This window comes from Bufo bufo, chromosome 1 (genome assembly GCF_905171765.1).
Source record: "Bufo bufo chromosome 1, aBufBuf1.1, whole genome shotgun sequence".
In the NCBI taxonomy this organism is placed as follows: domain Eukaryota; kingdom Metazoa; phylum Chordata; class Amphibia; order Anura; family Bufonidae; genus Bufo; species Bufo bufo.
In genome coordinates, this window is record NC_053389.1 from 12,040,807 (window position 1) to 12,067,394 (window position 26,588).

A 26,588-nucleotide genomic window follows, 5' to 3' on the forward strand; every position below is an offset into this window, starting at 1 on the left:
CTATAACAGCGCCTGCTACAGTCCTCCTATTACAGTTCCTGTTACAGTCCCCCCATAACAGCGCCTGCTACAGTCCCCCTATAACAGCGCCTGCCACAGTCCTCTTATTACAGTTCCTGTTACAGCCCCCCCATAACAGCGCCTGCTACAGTCCCCCTATAACAGTGCCTGCCACAGTCCTCCTATTACAGTTCCTGTTACAGTCCCCCCATAACAGCGCCTGCTACAGTCCCCCTATAACAGCGCCTGCCACAGTCCCCCTATAACAGCGCCTGCTACAGTCCTCCTATTACAGTTCCTGTTACAGTCCCCCCATAACAGCGCCTGCTACAGTCCCCCTATAACAGCGCCTGCTACAGCCCCCCTATAACAGCGCCTGCCACAGTCCCCCTATAACAGCGCCTGCCACAGTCCCCCTATAACAGCGCCTGCTACAGTCCCCCTATAACAGCGCCTGCTACAGTCCCCCTATAACAGCGCCTGCTACAGTCCTCCTATTACAGTTCCTGTTACAGTCCCCCCATAACAGCGCCTGCCACAGTCCCCCTATAACAGTGCCTGCCACAGTCCTCCTATTACAGTTCCTGTTACAGTCCCCCTATAACAGTGCCTGCCACAGTCCTCTTATTACAGTTCCTGTTACAGTCCCCCCATAACAGCGCCTGCTACAGTCCCCCCATAACAGCGCCTGCTACAGTCCCCCCATAACAGCGCCTGCTACAGTCCCCCTATAACAGCACCTGCCACAGTCCCCCTATAACAGCGCCTGCTACAGTCCTCCTATTACAGTTCCTGTTACAGTCCCCCTATAACAGCGCCTGCCACAGTCCCCCTATAACAGCGCCTGCTACAGTCCCCCTATAACAGCGCCTGCTACAGTCCCCCTATTACAGTTCCTGTTACAGTCCCCCTATAACAGCGCCTGCCACAGTCCTCCTATTACAGTTCCTGTTACAGTCCCCCCATAACAGCGCCTGCTACAGTCCCCCTATAACAGCGCCTGCCACAGTCCTCTTATTACAGTTCCTGTTACAGCCCCCCCATAACAGCGCCTGCTACAGTCCCCCTATAACAGTGCCTGCCACAGTCCTCCTATTACAGTTCCTGTTACAGTCCCCCCATAACAGCGCCTGCTACAGTCCCCCAATAACAGCGCCTGCCACAGTCCCCCTATAACAGCGCCTGCTACAGTCCTCCTATTACAGTTCCTGTTACAGTCCCCCCATAACAGCGCCTGCTACAGTCCCCCTATAACAGCGCCTGCTACAGCCCCCCTATAACAGCGCCTGCCACAGTCCCCCTATAACAGCGCCTGCTACAGTCCTCCTATTACAGTTCCTGTTACAGTCCCCCTATAACAGCGCCTGCTACAGTCCTCCTATTACAGTTCCTGTTACAGTCCCCCCATAACAGCGCCTGCTACAGTCCCCCCATAACAGCGCCTGCTACAGTCCCCCTATAACAGTGCCTGCCACAGTCCTCCTATTACAGTTCCTGTTACAGTCCCCCCATAACAGCGCCTGCTACAGTCCCCCTATAACAGCGCCTGCTACAGTCCTCCTATTACAGTTCCTGTTACAGTCCCCCCATAACAGCGCCTGCTACAGTCCCCCCATAACAGCGCCTGCCACAGTCCTCCTATTACAGTTCCTGTTACAGTCCCCCCATAACAGCGCCTGCTACAGTCCCCCCATAACAGCGCCTGCTACAGCCCCCTTGTAATACTGTGCACCTATAACAGTACAGTTACATCAGTACCAGTAATAGTGCCCGCTACACTGGTAGTACCCATCTATCTACCTTTAATGCTGATTTACTTGTGTGGGTGTGAACTCCTAGGTCCTTATGATGCTGTGAGCTCAGGTGACCCGTGGTCGGCTTGGGACACTTTACTGGAATAAGGCCCAAAAAATTTTCCCCCTATTTCGCTCTTGTGGCACCGGCTTTAGAAACAGGAGTTTCTGACAACGTGACACAACTACCTTTTTATTCTTTTTTTAAATTGGAGGAAAGGAAGGTTTGTCCGCGTCGCGTTTAGTTATATCGCCAGACAACAAAGCCGATGTTCGCACCAGGAGGAGAACGTTGCACTATCTTGGCTTCCTCTCACCTCTGGACATCGTCATCCCGTTCGGACAGATTTAACACGTCCATGTTATCTAGGGTGGAAATTCTGCCCGTCCTTTCCACCCTCTTCCTGTCGACTATTTGTCTTCCCATAAATACTCCATGGCGGCCCGGGTAATGATACCAGCTTCCTGCACAGCGGGTGAGATGCCGTAATGGTCTATGAAGTCCTCCGATTCTGCCGTCCAAGGCAGCGCTGCTCAGCCCCTTATTTAATCCCAGCTTCTATCTAATGTCCACTAGGAATCTCAATGAGCAAAAGCAGCATCCCGAGAAGTCATTTTGAGTCTCTAAATGGAGGGATTACAGAGGAAACGCTTTACGCATGGGTTAATTCAAGATGGCTACCATGACAACAGCCAGGGTTAACCATTTGCTACCCCTAGGAAGAAGAGACGGACATTTCTCTCTTCAGATGTGCTACATTCATCATTGGGAGAATCTGGGGAAAACTGTAAAGGATAGGCGTTCCATCACCGGCAATCAGGACATGATTCAAAGGGATTTTCCATTTTTGAGTAGCGACAAACTATTTTTGCATGACCTGGTTAGATCTAGGTAAGATCATGTGACTTCTGTACAGTTTGCACCCCCCCCCCCCCAATATCTTACTCTATGGGGGGGAAAAATATGCAACTCCAGTATGACATCATAGTCAAGCATGAATGACGTCATACTCCGGTATCCTGTGACATTCGAGGAGACGCCTGATGGTACCGGCCAATAACGGGGGTCGCGCTCATTGCTGAGCCCCTGTCTTTTGGGAATCGCTGAGGATCCCCGCTAACTGACCCTCTCACAATATCTTCTGCCGAAGGAATTCCAGAAAAACGGACCAATGTTTTTGCGTCACACAGTCCCGACTTCAGTGTCCTGGGACAGGAAGCAACTTGCAGCTGCCATTTTGGCTGCAACGAGGAGGACTGTTTGGTCCCCCAGAGATGACCCCTGTTCTCTGAGGTTTTCCTGGGCAGTCAGTCTCACCGATTGGACCTACAGGGTATGAGGGTTTTTAGTGCCCCCCTGTCACCAGCAGTGGCCTGTGCGTCAGGGCAAGTCTCACCCCGATTCCAAAAAGTGACAACTTTTTGAAATCCGGTTGTACCCAGACTGACAGCCGAGGTTCACGATGTTCAGACTTCAAACATGAATCTTGCATTTAGAGATGCTCTTTTTTAGATTGTGTCCATGTATAAATACATTTTGTATGGAGACCTCCTCCGTCACTTCCCCCCTTTTATCAGTTCCTTCCCAGCTGCTCTCCTCCATGTCCCCCTCGCCTCTTCCTCTCTCCACCTCTCTTCTATCTCTCCCCTGGTTCTCTCCTCTTTGCTCGGAGAGGCAGCGTTGGCTCAACGCCAAGGCGAAAAATTCCATCTCCTCTTCCAGTGCAGAGCCGCAGGGAGGGAGAGAGGACGGGGGAGGGAAGAAGAGAGACATGGGGGGAGGGGGGAGGTGAGAGGGAGAAAAGGGGGACACAAAGACGAGAGCGACTGCCGGAGACACAGGAACAGACCCGAACTATGGAGACCACAGAAAAGGGGCCCCAGAAGACAACAGCGTCCCATAGGAAACGTGGCTAAACTTTTACACCTTTACTAAGTTTGCTCATTTGAAGTCGGTGACTATCAGTTATATGGCGGTTTTCACAATTGTTGCATGGTTTGGCAACGTCTCGGCCGCCAGAGCTTGTCACGATAGGTGACAATTGTCAGTCATTGTGACCATTGCTTCACAATTCTTGATCATTTTCACCAGTTGTTTCCAGCGGCATAATTACGCTCAAAATCATAATGGCACGATGCCGCCATGACGCGTACGTTCGCCCTAGCTCACTATACTGTTTATTCAGCGTATATGTGACACCGCCTCTGTATCCATCCACTTACAGATGTATAGGTCACACCGTTATGTCAATGACATCGGGCACCAAATATGGAGGAGTTGTCATGGTGGCCGCCATATATTAGACAACCACATATCCGACAGTCCAATAATATATGAAAAGCAATGAACCTTCGGCTTGAAGATGTAAATGGCACAGACCTGTCGGCATTTCTGCACCGTATCCAGCCAGTCGCCTTCATACCAGTGTTGGCTGGCAGATTTTCTGATGCCCCCGGGGTAACTTGGCAAATGAACGACAGATCTAGAAAATGAATGCGTGACACATGGGAAAAATATTATAGAAATATAGTTCTGTTCCCTCAATGTTGCGATGACTGTTACAAAGCGAGTGCATTTTATATTTATAAAAAACTACAAAAAGAGTAAAAAAAAATGTGCCCTAATCCCAGGAAATGCACATTCCACCACAATAGGCGATGCGAGGCTCTGCACAGCGCTTTAGATCTCTGCGGATGAGATGCTCTGCGACATTATCTGGCAATATCTGCAGGATGATGGCGGTGAACGGTGGGAGGTCGCGGCTCCGGCATGGCTCGGATCACAGGAGCAGCAGACTGCAGAGAGAAGGATCGCCTATTAGCTAGAATAATATACGGCGGGGAGGGTCCGCCACAGGCAACTTCACAAGGAACATTGGCGCACAAGTAAAATTAAAGGTGCGGCGCTCTGCAGCACAATGCTCTGCAGTTTTACAGACTCTGCTCTGCAAGTAAGAGTGCAATACCCAAGATGGACGAGCAGAACAAAGCTGGGCCCAGCTGGGAATAGCCAGACAAGATCTTTCTAGGACAGAGTGTGGCTAAATATAGCATGGTGGGGGGGGTGGCGGCACTATAGAAAGGAGTGCAGGGCTACAAAGAGGGCGACCAGCGGAGGTAGGGGGTGTCAGTGAGCCAGAAGGGACCCAGGTAAAGCAGAAGAAGAAAAGAGACAAGGAACAAAGCTGAGAGGAGGAGGAGGAGGAGGAAGGAGACCTGCAGTGAGGAGGGAGGGGGCCGCTGTCTGTCCTTGTATAACTCTGTCACACCGCGCTCTGTCACTCGCTGATTTCTCTTCAACCTCAAGAGCATTGCTCTTAACTCCTTGACTGCCCGCACTGCCCGGTCTACTCTTAACTCCTTGACTGCCCGCACTGCCCGGTCTACTCGCTCTTAACTCCTTGACTGCCCGCACTGCCCGGTCTACTCGCTCTTAACTCCTTGACTGCCCGCACTGCCTGGTCTACTCGCTCTTAACTCCTTGACTGCCCGCACTGCCCGGTCTACTCTTAACTCCTTGACTGCCCGCACTGCCCGGTCTACTCGCTCTTAACTCCTTGACTGCCCGCACTGCCCGATCTACTCGCTCTTAACTCCTTGACTGCCCGCACTGCCCGGTCTACTCGCTCTTAACTCCTTGACTGCCCGCACTGCCCGGTCTACTCTTAACTCCTTGACTGCCCGCACTGCCCGGTCTACTCGCTCTTAACTCCTTGACTGCCCGCACTGCCCGGTCTACTCTTAACTCCTTGACTGCCCGCACTGCCCGGTCTACTCCCTGCCAGTCAGCAATTCCTTCAGAAGTCGTCAAAAATAAGATGTTTAAAAAGTAAAAAGATCCGATATCTAAAGTACAGACAATATCAGGTGCTAAACCGCTAAAGGTGGAGCCCCCGAGAAACCAGACCATTCTACCGTGCAGACCAACGCGCCATTCACACGACCGTTTGTATTTTGTGGTCCTCAAAACGCCGATCCACAAAATACAGATGACGTCCGCGTTCTACCTTTTTTTTTTGTGGACTCATTGACGTCAAGTATAAGACATTTTCTTTCTTTCGTGGAACGAACATACGGACGCGGAAAGCGCGCAGATGTCTTCTATATGCTTTCCGTATGTCCTATACTTGGCCTTGAAACGCAGTTCACGACCCATTGAAGTAAAAAAACAGAAAAAAAAAAAAACAGATGCAACACAGAGGTAATCCGTAGTTTTGTGGGCCGCAAAATACAAACGGTCGTGTGAATGCACATTAAAGCCTCATGCACATGGCCGCATCCGTTCTGCGGTCTGCAAAATGCGGATATCGGCCGCATCCATCCTGCACTTTCTATGGGCCCCAATGTCGAAATGTGCAGACAGCTACAGATGATGTCTGGGTCGTGTCCGCATTTTTTGCAGCCCCATTGAAATTAATGGGTCTGCGTGCGATCCGCAAAAAATGTAGATCAGACGATGATGGATAATATGGTCAGGTGCATGAGGCCTAAAGCCTTGTTCACATTTCCGTTTTTCATGGACGCGTGCTCTCCACATTTTCTGACCGCAACCAGGGGTGAGACATGCCCTGCTTTGGACACATGGACCAAACATGGATTCTTTATGGACGGATTTTTCCATGGACGTCAAACGGACACAGAAATGTCCTTTTTTTCTTTCTTGCAAACATCAAAATATCTTACAAACGCAATTGTCTATGCAATGAATCAGTGAAAGATGGATCATACACATTGAATAAAATTGGCGCGGTATGGACCATAGTAGCGCACGCTCCCACTGTCCTCCTGCAGACCAACGATCTACGGAAAAAACGGGCAACTGAATACACACATGGAATTCACTGGATCCATGTGCTGTCCGCCGAGACACGGAGGTGAAGCAGCGGGATTTCAGTATGTATTCTGCGTTCAGATCCCACAGGACAGTCATGTTGGGGGGTTTCCGAGTTGCCATTGCCACTGCAGACCCTCGGCCGTTCAAACTGCAAATCAGCAGCAAAAATCTGTGACATCGATATCAGTGACGTCATCGGTGCAGCACCAGTCTCCTTCTATAGTGGTGTCCCTTACTTCCCGTGACCGCTGTGGTCGGTGACTGGTTGCAGTGAGGACGTCATCACTGCAGCAGCGGAACCAAAGACCTGCGCAACAACGGGAGATCTTATCTACAGCATTGGGGTCTTAGAAAACCCTCCATTACAGATCCTGGGTTTGACTAGATGCACAGCCAGACGAGTCCTTCTGTGGACCCAGGTAAGGTCCAAAGTGAGGGCCCCCTACATTTTATCCTATGATCACTATCAACCACGGTGAACAAAGGGTTAATGGGGGAGACCACAGACTGCTCCTTATATACATGCAAGATCCATCAGCAGACTACAGATTTTGGCGGCCTGTCGTCTGAATAATATACAGCAAAGGGGGATCAGAAATCCAACTGCAGCCCCCCAGGCCGGTGTAGGGTCCCCCCTGGGTTCTGCCCATTTATATACCCGCTGGGCGACCTCCACTATACGTGGTATCACCTCCAGTGAGAAGCATTATAGAGAGAAATATTGTGGCTGACTGGGGTGAGGGACGTCCAGCAGATCAACCATAATTAGCTTTGGACCAGGGATTTTCCATAGAGGAGGGAGATGGTGAAATGTTCCTCCCCTGTAAAAGCCCCTTGACTAGGAGCCGGCAGTGAATATACGGAGTTTCTATTTTTAATATAGTTTCCCTTTGGTCGGGTCAGGGGGTCATTCACACAGTCGTGTCCTTACTACACATCATCACTACTTCCCCAATATTTTGCAAACCTTTTATTTTCTAACCACAAACTGCTTCATCGTGTTATAGTAGAGAAGAGGTCAAAAGAGGTGTCTATGTGAGGACTAACCCATAACCAGTGACCGCTGCGTGACACGGGGAAGAGACGCATTCTCTGAAATCGACATTCAGATGACTCAAACATTCAAACCAGGCGGTGTAGCCGGAGATCTGCTCCCGTTTCAACAATTACAGTCTACATAGAGAGGGTCATTAAAAAGTTAAGACACTATACTGATCCTGAGTTACATCCTGTATTATACTTCAGAGCTGCACTCACTATTCTGCTGGTGCAGTCACTATGTACATACATTACTTATCCTGTACTGATCCTGAGTTACATCCTGTATTATACTCCAGAGCTGCACTCACTATTCTGCTGGTGCAGTCACTATGTACATACATTACTTATCCTGTACTGATCCTGAGTTACATCCTGTATTATACTCTAGAGCTGCACTCACTATTCTGCTGGTGCAGTCACTGTGTACATACATTACTTATCCTGTACTGATCCTGAGTTACATCCTGTATTATACTCCAGAGCTGCACTCACTATTCTGCTGGTGCAGTCACTATGTACATACATTACTTATCCTGTACTGATCCTGAGTTACATCCTGTATTATACTCCAGAGCTGCACTCACTATTCTGCTGGTGCAGTCACTGTGTACATACATTACTTATCCTGTACTGATCCTGAGTTACATCCTGTATTATACTCCTGAGCTGCACTCACTATTCTGCTGGTGCAGTCACTGTGTACATACATTAGTTATCCTGTACTGATCCTGAGTTACATCCTGTATTATACTCCAGAGCTGCACTCACTATTCTGCTGGTGCAGTCACTATGTACATACATTACTTCTCCAGTACTGATCCTGAGTTACATCCTGTATTATACTCCAGAGCTGCACTCACTATTCTACTGGTGCAGTCACTGTGTACATACATTACTTATCCTGTACTGATCCTCAGTTACATCCTGTATTATACTCCAGAGCTGCACTCACTATTCTGCTGGTGCAGTCACTGTGTACATACATTACTTATCCTGTACTGATCCTGAGTTACATCCTGTATTATACTCCAGAGCTGCACTCACTATTCTGCTGGTGCAGTCACTGTGTACATACATTACTTATCCTGTACTGATCCTGAGTTACATCCTGTATTATACTCCAGAGCTGCACTCACTATTCTGCTGGTGCAGTCACTGTGTACATACAATACTTATCCTGTACTGATCCTGAGTTACATACTGTATTATACTCCAGAGCTGCACTCACTATTCTGCTGGTGCAGTCAATGTGTACATACATTACTTATCCTGTACTGATCCTGAGTTACATCCTGTATTATATTCCAGAGCTGCACTCACTATTCTGCTGGTGCAGTCACTGTGTACATACATTACTTATCCTGTACTGATCCTGAGTTACATCCTGTATTATACTCCAGAGCTGCACTCACTATTCTGCTGATGTAGTCACTGTGTACATACATTACTTATCCTGTACTGATCCTGAGTTACATCCTGTATTATACCCCAGAGCTGCACTCATTATTCTGCTGGTGCAGTCACTATGTACATACATTACTTATCCTGTACTGATCCTGAGTTACATCCTGTATTATACTCCAGAGCTGTACTCACTATTCTGCTGGTGCAGTCACTGTGTACATACATTACTTATCCTGTACTGATCCTGAGTTACATCCTGTATTATAATCCAGAGCTGCACTCACTATTCTGCTGGTGCAGACACTGTGTACATACATTACTTATCCTGTACTGATCCTGAGTTACATCCTGTATTATACTCCAGAGCTGCACTCACTATTCTGCTGGTGCAGTCACTGTGTACATACATTACTTATCCTGTACTGATCCTGAGTTACATCCTGTATTATACTCCAGAGCTGCACTCACTATTCTGCTGGTGCAGTCACTGTGCACATACATTACTTATCCTGTACTGATCCTGAGTTACATCCTGTATTATACTCCAGAGCTGCACTCACTATTCTGCTGGTGCAGTCACTGTGTACATACATTACCTATCCTGTACTGATTCTGAGTTACATCCTGCATTATACTCCAGAGCTGCACTCACTATTCTGCTGGTGCAGTCACTGTGTACATACATTACTTATCCTGTACTGATCCTGAGTTACATCCTGTATTGTACTCCAGAGCTGCACTCACTATTCTGCTGGTGCAGTCACTGTGTACATACATTACTTATCCTGTACTGATCCCGAGTTACATCCTGTATTATACTCCAGAGCTGCACTCACTATTCTGCTGGTGCAGTCACTGTGTACATACATTACTTATCCTGTACTGATCCTGAGTTACATCCTGTATTATACTCCAGAGCTGCACTCACTGTTCTGCTGGTGCAGTCACTGTGTACATACATTACTTATCCTGTACGGATCTTGAGTTACATCCTGTATTATACTGCAGAGCTGCACTCACTATTCTGCTGGTGCAGTCACTGTGTACATACATTACTTATCCTGTACTGATCCGGAGTTACATCCTGTATTATACTCCAGAGCTGCACTCACTATTCTGCTGGTGCAGTCACTGTGTACATACATTACTTATCCTGTACTGATCCTGAGTTACATCCTGTATTATACTCCGGAGCTGCACTCACTATTCTGCTGGTGCAGTCACTGTGTACATACATTACTTATCCTGTACTGATCCGGAGTTACATCCTGTATTATACTCCAGAGCTGCACTCACTATTCTGCTGGTGCAGTCACTGTGTACATACATTACTTATCCTGTACTGATCCTGAGTTACATCCTGTATTATACTCCGGAGCTGCACTCACTATTCTGCTGGTGCAGTCACTATGTACATACATTACTTATCCTGTACTGATCCTGAATTACATCCTGTATTATACCCCAGAGCTGCACTCACTGTTCTGCTGGTGCAGTCACTGTGTACATACATTACTTATCCTGTACTGATCCCGAATTACATCCTGTACTATACCCAGAGCTGCACTCACTGTTCTGCTGGTGCAGTCACTGTGTGCATACATTACTTATCTTGTACTGATCCTGAGTTACATCCTGTATTATACTCCAGAGCTGCACTCACTATTCTGCTGGTGCCGTCACTGTGTACATACATTACTTATCTTGTACTGATCCTGAGTTACATCCTGTATTATACTCCAGAGCTGCACTCACTATTCTGCTGGTGCCGTCACTGTGTACATACATTACTTATCTTGTACTGATCCTGAGTTACATCCTGTATTATACTCCAGAGCTGCACTCACTATTCTGCTGATGTAGTCACTGTGTACATACATTACTTATCCTGTACTGATCCTGAGTTACATCCTGTATTATACCCCAGAGCTGCACTCATTATTCTGCTGGTGCAGTCACTATGTACATACATTACTTATCCTGTACTGATCCTGAGTTACATCCTGTATTATACTCCAGAGCTGTACTCACTATTCTGCTGGTGCAGTCACTGTGTACATACATTACTTATCCTGTACTGATCCTGAGTTACATCCTGTATTATAATCCAGAGCTGCACTCACTATTCTGCTGGTGCAGACACTGTGTACATACATTACTTATCCTGTACTGATCCTGAGTTACATCCTGTATTATACTCCAGAGCTGCACTCACTATTCTGCTGGTGCAGTCACTGTGTACATACATTACTTATCCTGTACTGATCCTGAGTTACATCCTGTATTATACTCCAGAGCTGCACTCACTATTCTGCTGGTGCAGTCACTGTGCACATACATTACTTATCCTGTACTGATCCTGAGTTACATCCTGTATTATACTCCAGAGCTGCACTCACTATTCTGCTGGTGCAGTCACTGTGTACATACATTACTTATCCTGTACTGATTCTGAGTTACATCCTGCATTATACTCCAGAGCTGCACTCACTATTCTGCTGGTGCAGTCACTGTGTACATACATTACTTATCCTGTACTGATCCTGAGTTACATCCTGTATTGTACTCCAGAGCTGCACTCACTATTCTGCTGGTGCAGTCACTGTGTACATACATTACTTATCCTGTACTGATCCCGAGTTACATCCTGTATTATACTCCAGAGCTGCACTCACTATTCTGCTGGTGCAGTCACTGTGTACATACATTACTTATCCTGTACTGATCCTGAGTTACATCCTGTATTATACTCCAGAGCTGCACTCACTGTTCTGCTGGTGCAGTCACTGTGTACATACATTACTTATCCTGTACGGATCTTGAGTTACATCCTGTATTATACTGCAGAGCTGCACTCACTATTCTGCTGGTGCAGTCACTGTGTACATACATTACTTATCCTGTACTGATCCGGAGTTACATCCTGTATTATACTCCAGAGCTGCACTCACTATTCTGCTGGTGCAGTCACTGTGTACATACATTACTTATCCTGTACTGATCCTGAGTTACATCCTGTATTATACTCCGGAGCTGCACTCACTATTCTGCTGGTGCAGTCACTGTGTACATACATTACTTATCCTGTACTGATCCGGAGTTACATCCTGTATTATACTCCAGAGCTGCACTCACTATTCTGCTGGTGCAGTCACTGTGTACATACATTACTTATCCTGTACTGATCCTGAGTTACATCCTGTATTATACTCCGGAGCTGCACTCACTATTCTGCTGGTGCAGTCACTATGTACATACATTACTTATCCTGTACTGATCCTGAATTACATCCTGTATTATACCCCAGAGCTGCACTCACTGTTCTGCTGGTGCAGTCACTGTGTACATACATTACTTATCCTGTACTGATCCTGAATTACATCCTGTACTATACCCAGAGCTGCACTCACTGTTCTGCTGGTGCAGTCACTGTGTGCATACATTACTTATCTTGTACTGATCCTGAGTTACATCCTGTATTATACTCCAGAGCTGCACTCACTATTCTGCTGGTGCCGTCACTGTGTACATACATTACTTATCTTGTACTGATCCTGAGTTACATCCTGTATTATACTCCAGAGCTGCACTCACTATTCTGCTGGTGCAGTCACTGTGTACATTACATTACTTATCCTGTACTGATCCTGAGTTACATCCTGTATTATACTCCAGAGCTGCACTCACTATTCTCTGACAAGCTGACGCTTTCTGCCCAGAGTCTGTGTGGCTCCATGTATGTACAGTGTGTCGTGTCCATCAGAATTTCTAGACATTTAAAGCCTGATCTGCGCTTCATGTGAGAACGCCGGCGTCATGATGGGAGGAGAATGGGGGCCAATGGAAGATTACAGCCGGAAAGTTACAAAGTGGGGCCCCTAGCAGCACAGAGTATTTCAGACGAGGAGAGTGAGAACCTGGGCCATATGAACTGAGCGCAGTGTCATGGAGGCAACTGGAGCCCACGGAGGAAATGTATCTGCAGCAGCACAGAGGATTTCAGGACATATACATTATTATGGTAAAATATTAATTGTTCTGCTGTTCTCTGAGTGATGAGATCTGCAGCAGCACAGAGAGTTTCAGGAAATATGTGTTTGGACCTTAATTATTAAAGCGGTAAGATGTGCAGCTTCTCTGTCTCCTGCCCCTTCATGGCTCTGCACCCCCCCCCCCCCGGATTCTCTTTGTGTCCCGTACGTTCCCCGTCCGCTCTTCGTCCACAGCTGGAGACGGCTCCATTGTTTAGTCCCCGGACGTCGGGGCAGCGAGCGGGTTAACCGGGTCTAGAGCAGGATCTCAAATCAATCCTTAAGACGTTCCTGCAGCTTCTCCAGAGAGATTCCCGCTGCTCTTGGTGACCCCGAATCCCACCACCGCAGGGCTTTACAGGGGTCTTAAAAGCTATTTGTCAACCAGCATTATATTAGCTACGCCGGTTGTTGAGCCCCGGGACACAGGACTGAAAATGGCGCCGAAGCATGACCAGCGTTTTTTTTTTTGTTTTTTTTGTGCCCGTAGAACACTGCAGACCAAAAAGTAAAAATCGGCCAGAATGGAAAAGTGTAACGTATCCATAGAGACCCCGGCGCAAAAATGGGGGCGAATAATCGGAAATAGTAGATTAATGGCGCAGAGCGGTTTTATTGCAGGACTAAAGGGTTGTAGGCGTGTGTTAGAAAAGCAGGGGGCCCTAGAGTACAAAAAATGAGAGAGGGGCCCCCGCTCCTGGCGAGGGTTCACTCTAACACTTGTTGGCCCCCACCCTCTTTGTGATGTAGAATAGGGGCATGACCTGGTGACCTCCCCGCCTGACCCATCGCACTCTGCACAGCCTGACATTGCCCAGCAGTTCAGGGGCCCCACAATCCCCTCCGATCTGTAGGATACATTAAGATGTGGTGGAAAGTGAGGGTGAAATTCAAAAATCCACATGAGAATGTGCAGGGCAGAGCCGTACCCGCTAAGAAAAAACATGGCTGCTTTCTTCCACCTGTGCACACCTTGTGTCCGGTATGGCATTGATGGCTCAGAGCTGCAATACCACGCACAACCTGTGCACAGGTGGGGCACTATTTTTGGTAGAAAACAGCCATGTTCTTCCGTGGACAGCCCCTTTAAGAGGTACGACAACTGCTTGGTCAACGTGATGTAAAGATTTGCCCCTAATAGGGTTTAAATCATCATCATTTTCAAGACCTCTGCTTGCTGACAGTGAACGTTTTTACACAGAGACTAAAAAGCTGAATGACAACACAGAAAGCTTCTAGGCAATGGTGAACTAAACACCTCAGCAGCACAAATCTTTCTCCTGTCTCGATAGTTTGTTACAATGTATCAGTGTATCAGCCCGGTGCTACCAAGAGGATTGTCTAGATTAGATACAACTGTAACAAACCCTCAGCTGTGAGAAAAGAATTGTCACAATAGGTTTTCAACCTCTGACCAAGAATGTCTTCATTCCCTGTCAGCAAACAGAGATCTTGAAAGTATTGAAGAAGAATTGCCTCCCAAAGTAAGCTAGAGAGTTGCAGAACTGTTCATCATACGGGTTATCATATAAATTACGCACGGGCCGCTTTCATCAGGCGTTACATCCGCCTATAGACATCGCGCATCGAAGCTCGTCCTTCCCTGAATCGTCCGTCTTACCGTTCACATGAAGCCGCTCACGGGAACGAGGTTTGTAACAATGGGCAGATATTTTACCGTGAACGCCCCTTTAAGAAGGAAAGACTTACTGGTGGAGGGGGGTCAGCTCGTCTACGTCCGGTCGGGGCGCACACAAATACATATCGCCTCTCTACGGTCGATAGATAAGGAGACCAAATGGGCGAAAGACGTCGGACCCATTAGAGCCGCTACTATAATAAAAAAAAACTTCTGACCTGATGAAGACACAAACACGTAGGAGGTCCGCATCACGCCCACAGCCCCCCTGACAAATGATCCAACTGTGGCCCATTCATCTATAATGTGGAGCCGGGGTCATCATGTGGACAGAGATGGGGGGCTGACGAAGACCGTCGCAGTATTCACTATCCCCTTCATTTCTATCCATTTATTCATTTTTTTATTTTAAATATTTATTATTTTAGCTACTTATTTTTGTTTTCATTTTCCATTTATTTTTCATGCTCCTTTTCCATTTATTTTATCATTATACTTTATTTTAAATGATTTAAATTCTGTTTTATACAGATTTTATGCCAAAAATAATATTATATTTATTGTTTTTAATACTGAATCATCTGTAAGTTGCAGACATTATTATTATTATTATTATTTTTATATTTTTTTTCTGCTGCTGGATTGCGCCAGTTTCGTCGAGATCCCCTGAAAACCTTATGGGATTGGATGTTTCCAGCCTGGTTCTTTTGTCTCTTAATTACGCCACGGAGGTGCCTGGCAGCCGCCCATATCCTACGACCACCACCGCAGAATTATTACGCTCATTCCAGCCAAGCCGAACATGCGTAATCGGTAGGGAAATGGGCCAATAACTGGAAATGTACTGGAAAGACTATAGGTGTGCGAGCTGTAGGTGGCCTTTATATACTGGACCCATAGTTAGGTTTGTGCTATACAGAAAGCCCTTATTCTGTAGCACTCTAGCTCTTCGGGTACTACAGCCCTGCTCTGGTAGGGTATGTTGGGAGTTGTTGTATCTGGGTCCCGGTTAGTCTTTGTGTCGCGCCATATACCGTAGGCATACAAGGCTTTCCAAACGCCAAGCGTGGCCGTCTTTTAAGGGAGTTGCCTCGCAGCTTCTAGGAATGAAAGGCATGTCCAGCACCTGATTTCTGGATGCAGGGAGTGGGGAGAGATTGGGGGCGACACTCGGTGGGTGGAGAGGTGTTCGGGGGCCTATAAGGGTATGCCACAGGAGGAGGAGGCGTTATTGGGGGCCTGCAAGAGAATAGGAAAGAGGGAGGAGTATTTGGGGCCTGCAGGGGAATAGCAGGAGACAGCCGGTAGATTCAGGGCCCGGAGTGGACCAGGACGGGGGGGAAAAAGAGCAACTAAGGCAGGGCAATATGGCGGCTTATACTGATGGCACACTGGGCAATGGGTGTGGAACTAAACACATAACCTATACCAGATGCTTTACCGTTATAAATATGGCATATGTAGATGTAGCAGAGCTGAATCTGTCACTGCGCATTGTTAACCATTTGCACCAAAGGCAAACTCAGCTCTGATGCGTCTGCGCGGGATTATTTAGCATCTACTACTGACATGGCGGGATCATTCTGTCACACTGCGAGTCACGTCGGCGGTGCCAGGCGGCCCCTGCAGGTGTTTGACTACAAGCTCCTTCTGAACGCTTGTGAAATGCTCTGCATGACTTCCCTGGCACCGAAGACCTGAATGCACCAAGGTCATGTGACAGTCTGTGTGATCTCGCCAGCGGGGATCGGAGACATGCAGGCTCTTGTCTGGTCAAAGTTACCAGCGGGGAATGGGTTAATGATGCTTCTCTATGCCAAGGGGGGGGGGGTGCTTAAAGCTGAAGGTGTATAATATTCTTGTCAAGGCCTTGAGATATTTGTAAGGGTGCAGCATTGCAGGGGTTAATGATGCAAGCAGGGAAAGGGTGCGTTTTATAAAGCTTTGTCTATGAGGTTTCCAGATTACTTCATAGAATAGAAAGCCCCCTGTATAATAAAGAGGACAATTTAGCACCATGTGGGAGGGAGTTTTGGGCTGGGGCCATGCCTTTCCCACAGGGAAGGGGTTAATCACGTATCTATGGACAGAAGGTAAGTAGTAGACTTGTGCCCCTGTACTACCTAAACAGGTGACCATGCAATACCCATCAGAGACCTTTCAGTTGGTAAGGGGTTAATTGTGTAGAATCAGTGGGGAACTTTCAGGATGCTTCAGAAAGAGAGGGGTTAAATGAGTAGCAACGTGCAGTGGTATTGTGGCAGAGAAGAGGTTAACGCTGCAGCATTGCAGACTGAAGGAGGTATTTCAGCAGGACCATGCAAAGGCTAGGATTCCAGCAGAGATGGAGTTAATACCGCAACACTATTCACTGCCTGTGTCTGCACCGAAGAGTAGGGCCATCAAATGTCTTACAGGAGAAGACGCGACCGATCTGCCCGTCTTCTAGTGTCTGCAGCCAGGAGATGCTTTGTGTGCCCCTCTCAGTAAGTAAGGGGTTAATCCTGGGCCTAGGGTTAACTCCTCAAGACTAAGCACTGTTAACATTAACCCTCTAGAAAGAAGGGGTTAACTAGCCATGCCTCTGCAGTGTTTTTTTTGTTTTTTTTTTACAGTAGTCCCTTCAGCATGGCTGGGGTTAATTCTGTCTTTCTAGCCATGGGCACATAAGGGGTTAAAGCTGTGGGCCCACATACATTGTCTCTACAGCAGAAAAGGGGTTAAAGCGTCAGGGCCGTATGCACCGCTTTGTGGGCCATAGTGTGTGACAGGATTGAAGGCGCCCGTCCTCCTACGTGACAGCGTCCCCCGTTTTTTTGGAGCCCTCTGTCAGCGTCTCGCCCGTCCGCTGGGAGTTTAGCCTCTTTAATGTTTTCAGGTTCCTTTTCCCAAAGATTTTCCATTGGATTGAGATCAGGACGTTCCTGGTCACTGTTCTTCTTGGATGTCTTTGCTTTGGGTCATTATCCCCCTGTCGGACCCATTTTGCAGTTTTCTTACATATAGAAGGACGTTTCGCTCGGAAATGCTCAGATTTTATCGTTCCTGCGACTCGTCTAAGGCCTTCAGTCGCGGAGGCAGCCCCACCACATTATGGCTCCTCCGCCATGTTTCACTGTTGGTAGGTGGACTTTTCTTTATAGGCTTCATCTTCTCCTCATAACCCTGGTGTGCATTACCAGAGAGCTCTGGTTTGGTTTCATCTTTTCCCAGAAGGATTGTGGTTTGTCTGTGTAACTTTTGGCCAAGTTCAATCGCCCTTTTTGTGGGTTTCTTTAAACAGTGGGGTCCTCCTTGACCTTCGCCCATAAGGCCCAGTTTTGGTTAGTGCTCGGTGTATGGTATGGGGGGGATGAAACCAACACTCCAGATGTCTCCAGCTGGGTTAAAAGGTCTTTAGATGACGTTTGTGTTTTTTTTTGTCATATTTTGACCCACCTTTCATAGGGTTATTTCATTGATTTTAATCTTTTCCCCATGTCCTGGAAGATTTTTGACTGTTCCATGAGGAGCAAACTTCTTGATAGCATTTTTCGCTCCTGAGACCGCAATGTCAAGGTCTTTGGAGCTCCATCCAGCTGTCACCGGCTCAGCCTGAAGTTCTTTGGAAGTTGTATGTGATTTCTTTGTCACATTTCGAACCAACCTTCGCAGGGTTCTCTAATTGCTTTTCTTCTTTCCACCATGTCTTGGAAGGTTCTCGACCATGAGGAGCAAACGTCTTGATAACATTTCACTCTGTTGAATCTGGAAAGCCAAGGTCTGTGGAGATGGAGCCTTGTAGACGGCGTTTCTGGCCTGCTCAGACGGTTCGCATGCCTTTGCCATTGTGGAGAAGGAGCAGGGAGTAAAATTGGCCCTTTTAAGCATCCAGACCACCATTGATCGGTCTGCCAGGGTGGAGGCAGGCGGGTCCGGTCTCAGATTAATCACAGGTGAGTCTGATTTTGCCCTTACTTTGAAGCTTCACACAAGCTGCCATTAATCTGCTCCTGCCATTGTTTTCAGTTTTATACCCTTTTTCCTGCCCTTTTTGTTAGTTTGGTTTAGCAACTACTGGACTCTGTATTCAGGTCTGTGTACCTTTCCAGCAAAGAATAGGTTAAATCTGTAGGATCCTATGTATGGCTGTACGTACCCCTCCAAACAAGAAGAGGTTAACACTGCAGAACCCTATATAGGGATTTGTGGGACCCCTCTAGCAGAGAAGAGGTTAATGCTGCTGATCCCTGTTTATGGCTCTGTGGGGTCTCTCCAGCAAAGAAGGGGTAAATGCTGCAGGTCCCTGAATTTAGCTTTTGGGGACCTCTCCAGCAGGGAATGAATTAACGCTGCAGGTCGTTGTGTATGGCTCTGTGGGATCTCTCTAGCAAGGAAGGGGTTAATACAGCAGGTATGTGGTTAATGCAGCAGTGTATGGCACTGTGGGACCCCTCCAGCAGGAAAGGGGTTAACGCTGCTGGTCTTGGTGTGTGGCACTGTGGGACCTCTCCAGCAGTGAATGGGTTAATGCTGCAGGTCCCGGTGTTTGGCACTGTGGGACCTCTCCAGCAGGGAAGGAGTTAATGCATCAGGTCCCGGTGTTTGGCACTGTGGGACCTCTCCAGCAGGGAAGGAGTTAACGCATCAGGTCCTAATGTATGGCTCTGTGAGATCTCTCTTGTAGGGAAGGGGTTAATGATGCAGGTCCCAGTGCATGGCTCTGTGGGACCTCTCCAGCAGGGAAGGAGTTAACGCTGCTGGTGCCAGTGTATGGCTCTGTGGGACCTCTCCAGCAGGGAAGGGGTTAACGCTGCAGGTCCTGGTGTATCGCTCATTGGGATCTCTCTAGCAAGGAAGGGGTTAACACTGCAGGTCCCAGTATATGGCTCTGTGGGGCCCCTCCAGCAAGAAAGGAGTTAACGCGGCAGGTCCTAGTGTATGGATCTGTGAGACCTCTCCAGCAGGGAGGGAGTTAACACTGCAGGTCCCGGTGTGTGGCTCTGTGGGGCCCCTCCAGCAGGAAAGGAGTTAACGCGGCAGGTCCTAATGTATGGCTCTGTGGGATCTCTCTTGTAGGGAAGGGGTTAATGCTGCAGGTCCCAGTGCATGGCTCTGTGGGACCTGTCCAGCAGGGAAGGAGTTAACGGGGCAGGTCTCGGTGTGGGGCCCCTCCGGCAGGGAAGGAGTTAACGTGCCGGTGTATGGCTCTGTGGGGCCCCCAGTGGAGGCGGTGTGCTGCCCCTCATCAGGCCTCTGCTATGTGGAGCAGAGCAGGAATGTCACTCTTACCTCCCTGCTTGGGATGCTGCTGTCTCTGCGTCCTCCTCTGTCTGTCCTGCAGTCTCTTCCTTCCCTCTTCTTCCCTGTCCCAGCAGTTCCCATTCCCTGCATCCTCCCTCCTCCTTCTCCCACCTTCCATGTCTCTTCTCTCTTTTCCCCCTGTCTGCCTCGTCTTTCCTCTCCTCCCCTGTGATCTCCTCCCATGTCCCTCCCATCTTCCTTCCTGCAGCCCTCCCTCTGCACTTCTGAGTACTGCTGTCACCTCTTGTTCGCCCCTGCTGTCACCTCAGTCTCAGATTTACTTCACTCTCCAGGGAGACATTGTCTGCCAGGTTACGGTCAGATGACCCTCCCTTCTTCTAAGTTGTCTTCAGTACTTGTCTGCATTAAGATGGTCCCTGATGAGATGAACATTCCTATACATATTCATGATCAGACCGGGGTCCTGGACTCAACTGCAACCAAAGGCAATTTCTACATGGACCAAATTGTGGGCCCTGTTCACATCACGTTAGAAGCCTACAATGGATGATCTCCCAACATATATATCAACGGAAGGTCCAGCAGATACATAGCTAGTAGGCTTCATTGTAAAAAACTGTCCACATTCTATTGTTTACCTGTGTATGGAACGGTGTTGACTACTACGCTATTCCATATTGCAAAAAAAAACAAAAAAACAATACTGGCATGTACTGGCCTGATGGAGGACAAAAGGACATGTCCTTATGGACGTGTATTGTAGCCCCTTATATGATGTGAACAAAGTCTTACTAAATCTGGCCATAGACATAAAGCATTGACCATAAAGCAGCGTACATGAAAGGCTACAAATGATTTTGCCCACAGAAAATTGTGAGCTACAATTGTATAACTGGTAGCAGGAACGAGAGTCTCAACCAGTGGAGCAAATATCTAAAGCTACACATCACCAAAGGTGTGAGGACCTCTGAAAATCCATGTGGGCTTGTGGAGCATCTCATTAACACGGTCTTGGTCCTTCCACTCCTCTGAAGTTGATGTCCATTTATTCATCAGTGAAATTGGGCTGTAGACATCCAACAAAAGTTTCATGGAGTTGAAGTTGAGGGCCTTGAGTCAAGTTCTCCTTCAGCAGAACAATTGTGATTGGTTTTACTTCTTGCAAGTGGTGATTGCCATTCTAAAACCGATAAAGTCCTTCTTCAAACTGTTGCCTCAAATTTGGAAGTTCACAATTTTCCAGAAAGTTATGTGACCATCTCTTAACAACGGGTCCTACTCCAGGTACCCCTGATAATACAGGTACAGCTCAAACCCAACAGAGTAGAAGCTTCTCACACAGAGGAGTCTCCTTGTTCTGGGGGGAAGTCCTGAGTGGAAGGCATTTGAACAATGGTTGTCTTCTTGAGACAATCCAATAAAGATTTCACTTCAGTGAGTGCAAAGCTCAGATCCTCAGTCTTCTTCCATCAAACTTTGCAGTATCCACCAAACCTAGAAGCATCCGCCAAACCCACAAGATGAGGAGTGACCATAACTGAAGAAAAATGTCCAGTAACTGTAGCATTGTGCATGGTGATCTCATGGCTGCTCAGCCATGGAAACCAAACTCATCAAGCTCCTGAGTTGCTTCCGGAAGACCATTGGTCCTGTTCTATGAGCTTCTACCTGAAACTTGAACTATTGCTGCTCTTGGATGTCTTCACAGGTGAAACATACTGGTCACCAGTGCTGCTTTACCAGAGAAGAACTTGTTGAGCGGTGGCATCTTCTACTAGCTCCACATTAAAAGTCATTGAGCTCTTTGGTGGGAGCATGTTTGTCTATGGCGATTACATGTTTTTGTGGTCGGCTCAACGTACTTCTAGGAATCAGTTGACTAGAATGATTAAACCCAAGAGTTAGAAGTGGGTGTTCATGTCCTTTGGCCGCATAGGATATGGTAGTCTCGCTAATAGCAAGAGGTTGCTCGTTCGATAGATGCTCCAACCAAAGAAGACCTCTTTTGATGTCTCTCCACAGAGGAGCTATCATTATGATCTGTGATTTCTATACGTTTTGTAAGGGTTTTTGACCTCTATGATGGTTTTCATGCCTTTCTAGAACTGTTTTCATTTGAATGTATTTGAATTTGGGATTTTTGAGACAAACAACGATATTACAGAGCAGAGATTCCCTTGTGGAGGTGCAGGAGAAGATTCAGCCACAGATCGCAGCTGATTGCTGGGGGTCCCATCAGCAGGATACCAACTTGTCATAGTTTCCCTCTAGCCAAAAAAGATTGTCTAAAGTCAACAATCCCTTTAATGGTATGGATTTTTATCCCTTCTAAGACGACGATTAGTATTCAAGTAACCAGGGGAACTATACATCATTCGTGGACACCACGACCACGCCCAGTGCGCTAAGAAAAAGAAAAAGCACTAAATTAATGGGGTCTGTCAGGACCTGAGGTCTAGAGCACAGATGCTTAAACAGGCCTTCTCACCATGTTCCTATTGTACTTTCTTTACTAAAAGCCTGACATTTTCCCGCTCTGCATTCTGGTCACATGACCTGCGGCACGGGTTTTTCAGAATTTCTGGTGACAGGCCGTTCTTGCTCTGACCCCTTTCTGTCCTGGACAGTCCAGAGAACGGCACAGTAGAGCTGTCAAAACATTGGGAACCACAGCCAGAAGTCACAGACGTGAACAAACTGTCCGCGCGGCAATTGAATCGGGAGAATCCTGAAAACAGCGGGCGCAGGTGTCGAGGTGGGGGTCCACTTTAAGATAGGTCCAAAAAACCCTTATAAGTTGTCTTATGGAATTACAAGGCTAGGGCTAAAATAACTGATGGATGTAGCAGAGCTTTTTCATAGAACTATAGTTAAACCGTTTCCTCTAGTTATGCAAAATTATAATTTATCAGATAATTTGGGGCCCAAAACAGAATCCGTAGGCCAACGTGACATTTATACTACTTCTGTCCTCTCATGTAGATGAGAGGGTCTAGGGTTAGGTGCACCCCAAATTGCTGCACCTCTGCCTCAAAGCTAAAAGACTGGTGCAGAAGATACAACAGCATCCGGGCCCTGGCGCCTTAGCCGACCCCAAACCCCTCAACTATATAAGAAGAAACCAATAGCAGCGCTATAGTACCGACATGGAGGACAACAAGGACTCTCTCATGTTAAAAAGGCTTACCGAAAATTTCATACTGATGACCTATCTGATTGGTGGGGACCCCCGCCGATCAGCTGAGCGCCTTCTCTCAGCTCACCAAGCACAGCGCCGTACACTGTATAGCGGCTGCGTCCCATTCACGTCTATGGGGCTGAGCTGCTCCTCAGCCATGTGACCGATGAATGTGACGTCAGATTTTCATAATATCCTGTACACAGCAAGGACATTGACTTGCCATGTGGATTATGAAATCTGAAGCATGCCAATTGTTCGTGTGGATTTCAGTGCAGAGTTCACTTTCCTTTTCACTTTTACGCTTGCGTGAAAATCCGCAACAAAAAACGCACAAATCTGTGTGGAAAATCAGCATAAACTACCCTGCCGTGTGCATGGACCCAAAACGTGTAAAAATACTCGCCCGTGTGAACTATGTCAGTTATCACCTAACGGGAAGCTGTTCTCAAGCTTTTGAAGGGTATTATGGAGCATAAAAAGGGGTTTTGTACAATCAAGTGCGCTGCTGATTTTGGCGCGTGAACACAGCGGAATAGCAGAGCAGATAAACTCTCCCCTCATGAAAGAAACCCAGAAAAATGGAGAATTTTCTAGCGCAAACCACAAAAAATTGGAGTAACCTCTCCAGACACAAGTCTTATATTTCCGAGGTTTTCTGACAGATTTTTACTGATGAGCTACGGTGGGGGTCCGACCCCCCGGGACCCCGCTGATCAACTGTTTGAGAAGGCACTGGCTGTGGCCTTCTCTCTGCAAACCAAGCACAGCACCGTCCATTGGTATCGCGCTCAGTCCCATACACATCCGCCTAGGCCATGTGACCGATAAACGTGACATCACATGACCTCGGGTAAGCTGCCTGACGGTCGCAGCGCTACTGTGAGCGCCACTTCCTTCTTAAACAGCTGATCGGCGGAGATCCCGGGTGTCTGACCCCCACCGATCACATACTGATGAGTTATCCTGTGTTAAAAAAAAAATTAAAAACCCTTTAACATCACAGTAAATTTATCGAATAGCATGCAAAAAAGTGATAAAAACAAGATTTTAAAAATTCTCGTGAAAAATGACCCCAATGTAGGTAAAAAAAAATACAAGAAAAGACTTTCTCAGGGAGAGTTCACACCTCCGTCTAATTTTCTGTTCTTCTGATCCGTCAGAAGAGCAGGGGAAAAAAACAGGAGCCGGTAAAAAAACAAACGGATCCTGACGCACATTTGGCATCTGTTGGAGCCATTTCCATCTGAGATTAGTTTTTTTAGACGGAAATGGCTGAGACGGATGCCAAATGTGCGTCAGAATCCGTTTTATTACAAGATTCCGTTTTTTTTATTTGTTCTTCTGACTGATCAATATAAAAAAAAAATCTACCATAAAAAATATCCTTACAATGTAAGGGCTCATTCACACAAACATGTTCCGGCCGTTCCGTGCAGTGGGGACTGCAATTTGCGCCCCCCCCAATGACGGGCAGCATCTGCGCGGCTGAACTTGAATGGGTCTGTGATCCGTCCGCACCATAAATTTTTTTGTGTTGCGGAGGCACGGACAGAAAACCACGGAAGAACCCTGTAGTGTTTCATGGGGTTCCGTGCCCCTCCATTCCGCACCTTCCGGATTGCGGACCCAATGGTTAGCGCTATTTGCAGGCCACAATATGGGCACGACCAGGCAATGAGGCTTTACACTGCAATCGGGCCTCAGTCCCTACAAACAGGCATTATGAGGAATTTTTGTATTTTTTTAGATTTCAAAAACAGAACCCTGCCCCCCCCCCGGTTTGCCTGAATCTTTTTTGTACGGATCATACTGGAAACGCCCCTAACAAATAATTCGGAGCGGACAGCGCCCCTCTCTGGTACCTTCCCCCCCACCAACTATATCCTTCTAAAGTCTGTTTTCACATAAGAAGTTAAAAATAATCTCACCCGCGGGCACTTTTTTTTTTTTACCGCGCTAATTAACGTTTCTTGACCACGTGAGCGGTTTCACAGCGTGGACGCCCGGATCTCGCCCTTTTTTTTTACTTCGGACCGTGGTCTGGATTCTCCCGTCTACGGTGCGAGTTTCTGTTCTGCAGAACCCTTTTCTGCTGTCGTCCCGGGATGGAAGTAAAATCTACACGTAGAGCGAGGCGCGGATGTGAGCGCACGGTCCACCCTCCCGAAGGCCAGGAAAAGACCGCAGAAGGAGGGGAATCTGGAACTGCAAAGGTTAAACTTCCGTCTCTCGCGGGAGGTCACTTTGGGACGCTGAATATCTGTTTCATGTCCCCGCCCTGCTGCAAAATCTGCTCTCTGCCAGGCAGATTAAGTCAGGCAGTTAACCCCCCGGCTGCTGAAAGCATCTCCCTGGATACAACTTTCACCTGTCTTTAGGACGACCCGTTACGGAGGATTCTTGCCGTGAATCTCTTACCTATAAGTGATGCCACCCCCGGGCACCCACCGCAGGGATGCCAGCTCCTCTTTTTATATTTTTATCCTGCGCCCTCCCTCTTTGTCCTGCATCTGTTCGGCTATGTTTGCGGACCCCGGCAGCCATCTTTTATCACACGGCCTAAAGGTGTAATATTTTGTCTAATAAATGACGTCCGAATGCCTGCATATCTTTATTGTCACCTTTAACCCCTGCCATGCCACACCCATCTCCAGTCCTTTATTGATCAGTTACCGCGGCGATCAGATCTCAGAACATTCTGGAAATCCCTCATCTCTTTTGGGGGGTGGGCTGTCGTCACATACTTATGTTTCTGCTACTTTATACAATAGCCATTATCCTGCCCATTGTCGCCCCCCCCCCCCCCCGTACGCCCATAAACCGCAAAGCATTGTGGTCTGTGTAGTTTCCTGTGCTTGCAAAGTGCTCTGCATTCTGCTCTCCTGCCCGGTGATTGGCAGCCGCGGCTCGGGGCGCTGCCAGCGGCCAATCCTGCCGCCTTTTAAGCATATTTGGCAGTTCTAGAAATAATTTTTATTCCGTTGGTCCTGGGATTCTTGGCTGTATCTGCATTAAAGGGTCGTTTTGGTGCCATGGAAATAAAGATAAAATCTTCAGCTACTTCCAGTAGACTCCTTGTTTCATTTCCTTTCATTTTCTTGCTGTCGGTGAATGAAAATCATGTACGGACAGGGTTTGTTACAAGTGAGAGCTCTGAAACGTTGTAACGAGCCGGGTGCCGCTTTATCTGTATGAGAATGTAAAGAATAATGTTTCTGTTCACTGACAGCAAACAGAGATCTGATATATTGATCCACAAATGATATTAGTATATAAGATGCAGTTCAATTCGGAGTGTGATCGAGCGCCATAAAAGTCTGAGATTCACACGTTTCATATTATCGGACTACAAACCCATCAGCCATAACATTAAAACAGGTGCAGTGAATAACATTGATAATCCGGTGGCAGCGGCGCCTGT

The 26,588-nt window shown here is 47.4% G+C and overlaps 1 protein-coding gene across 7 annotated transcripts in view; it reads right to left on the reverse strand.

The window, feature by feature from the left end:
- Window positions 1–26,142, reverse strand: part of LOC120991600 (protein BTG3-like) — a 171,130-nt gene extending 144,988 nt beyond the window's left edge. For 4 of the 7 annotated variants that reach the window (XM_040420450.1, XM_040420410.1, XM_040420427.1 and 1 more), the window contains exon 1: window positions 25,096–26,142. The gene's annotated coding sequence lies outside the window, so the exon portion shown is untranslated. Of the gene's footprint in view, window positions 1–20,013; window positions 20,112–25,095 lie in introns of those variants that run through there. The other 3 variants (XM_040420423.1, XM_040420437.1, XM_040420430.1) reach the window with 2 other exon arrangements.
- Between the last annotated feature and the right edge of the window lie 446 nt (window positions 26,143–26,588).